General features: G+C 35.7%; 1 protein-coding gene across 1 annotated transcript in view; it reads right to left on the bottom strand.

The window, feature by feature from the left end:
• The window catches only part of LOC140923081 (uncharacterized), a 3,996-nt gene extending 1,936 nt beyond the window's left edge, over positions 1–2,060 (bottom strand). The window contains exon 1 of the mRNA XM_073373145.1: positions 1,803–2,060. The gene's annotated coding sequence lies outside the window, so the exon portion shown is untranslated. The remainder of the gene's footprint in view (positions 1–1,802) is intronic.
• Between the last annotated feature and the right edge of the window lie 440 nt (positions 2,061–2,500).

The raw sequence follows: 2,500 nt of genomic DNA, 5'->3' as shown, positions 1-2,500 counted from the left end.
AACAATAAACCTTCTCCTTTCATGAATTTGAACAAATACCTTCCATTTTGGTACACTTTCGCGACTTCCACGACAACCCTTTTATCGTAAAAGAATGTTCAATAAAGTTTCCCAACAAAGGCTTGTTTACATTTTAAAATATCGCATGGTTTGATATTTCAAGCTTCACTTGATTCCTCATCAAGATTTTTAGGAAATGACCTCTACCCTTATTTTGGCCAATTTTTGGTTGGTTTCCCGGGTTCTCGATCGAATTCATTTAGTTGATGGTTTTTATTTGTAACTTAAACTATTTTAACGACAATGGTATGGAGTATCTCCCAATTCACAGGTGTTGATTAAAGTAAACATCTCATTGTTGTAATTTCTACTCTCTACCGCGAACTGTATTTTTAATTTACCCTTTGAGTTTTGCGATCACGTCCGTAGTTAATTTATGGAAACGTTTTAGCCAATCATCTTGAATGAAGAAGCTTAAAAATTGCGATACGAAAATGTCGTGCAGCCGGGTGACCAAGGCCCACTGAATATGAAGACAAGTGCTTTTTCCAGTATTCGTCTCTATGTCTGTTCAAAGTTTAAATTTACCACAATTTGCTCGTTGGTGTGAATTATGCAAAGGGAAGACTGACATTGGTCGATATTAAACAGAAAAAACAATTAATGATAAATATTTCCTAGCTTCATATTTGAACTTCACCATTCCTTGATTAAAACGCCTTCAGCATGAAAGAAAAATGTAATTTCAGTCGCCAATGTTTTTGTTTTTGCTATGAGTTGTGTCTTGTGTTTTAAGGGTTTTCAAACCAGCACATAACAATACCTTTTAGACGACTGGAGTTTTTTTAAGCGAATACGATCGTAGTCAAACTTCTTAAGTGTTCTGCTTGTTTTGCTAGACGTTTCAACGTTCTCACTGTAATTCTAGTGGGTTCGTGATAATGTTTAGAGACACAACGCTGCTTACATACTCTGTTTTTTGTAGAATTAATCGCCTACTCATTTCTCGATCTAATATCCAAGCAAGCGAGACTTTCTGCCGCTATAAGCACGTTCTTGTTATAGTGCTAAATCCTGATGTATACGGAGATGCTCAGTATCTGCAATGCATTGTCACATAACTTTACAGTCAAATCATTAGCTTTCTTTAATAAATCACATAATGAATCACCAAATGTTGCAAAGAGAACAGCTTCCGAACAAGCTTCTAGACGCGATATGAAATTCTTAACAAGATATGCGACAAAAGTAATTAGAACACTTGTAATTTTTGAATATATAGTCTTGTCATTTTCTTTAACGGTCACTTTAGATCACTTTTGAAAATATATGTTGAATAGCATACGAAACGTCAAGTTTATAAAAATGCTAAAACTCACAATTTTTATCACCGCTGTTTGTGTTTTATTTTTGATCAAAGTTTATCATACGTAAAAAATGAAACTGATTTGCTTTAATGAAAGTTAATAGCGAAAAGCTTAATCCACTTGAAGCAGAACACCCTCCCAACATTTCTCGTGACCCATTTCTTAATTCACCCGAGTGACATCTCTTGCATCTTTTTCGCATATAATGCTTAAAGGACTCTTATGTTAAGGATCATTTCGGGCTCATTCTGTTTTCAGAACATTTGGAGTCAATAGATAACTTATTTGATACAGTATGATTTTCGATAGGTTTACTCATAATGATTCTTAAACGTTGATCCACCCCTACAGTATGATGTTCTAACTCCGCTGCCCGTGCAGCATACTTAGAAACGTTAAGAAAACTTTAAATTGAATGATTAGGAAATTCTTTACCTTTGATCCGAGGTTAACAGCCACGTTACAGAAGATTTATCTCTGGACGAAGTCAGAAGATTTTAGTTACGATTGGTTTTGTCGGGGGGCAAAAGTCAAGTAGCCTGAAATCGATCGTACCAATCATGCGAGGTACACACAGTGTTTTCAGTCATTCAGTGAGCATGACTTCAAATGCGCGCGTCTAATTGGCTAAGTCGCAATCCATTATTCTGCGCCGATTAAGACAAAGATCCCTTAAGCTATTTTCTAGAGAGCAAACCTTTCACCTGTTCGTAGCATCATCTAAATAATTGTGTTTGACTTCGGTAGTCATCGACTCAACGATGATGCTTGAGTTTTGTATAAACGATTATTTTGACTGTAGCTGACTGTATTTTTTTGCGCTATTTAATTGATGCGAACGAAGAGTCGTATCATCCCATGATTACACATTTAAGACAGCTGGGTATATATCGCATAATTTGTGCTTAATATTTACCCGAACTGTGTGTTACCCAAATGTTTTTCAGTTAATTGGGCTTGACCAACTCACTAGAAATTGTAATGTAAAGACTCTGCTTAGACTGACTTGATAGAGAAATGAAGAAATAAATTGGTGCGAATCTATTTTGGTGACAGGGAGTGATTTGGTTGTGAATATCAAATTACGTTGAGTACCAGAAATATCAATACCGAGTGGCAAAATTCCCACGTTA

Source organism: Porites lutea, chromosome 13 (genome assembly GCF_958299795.1).
Source record: "Porites lutea chromosome 13, jaPorLute2.1, whole genome shotgun sequence".
Classification (NCBI taxonomy): Eukaryota; Metazoa; Cnidaria; class Anthozoa; order Scleractinia; family Poritidae; genus Porites; species Porites lutea.
The sequence above is the reverse complement of the archived record's forward strand: the minus strand, read 5'-3'. Positions and strand labels throughout refer to the sequence as shown.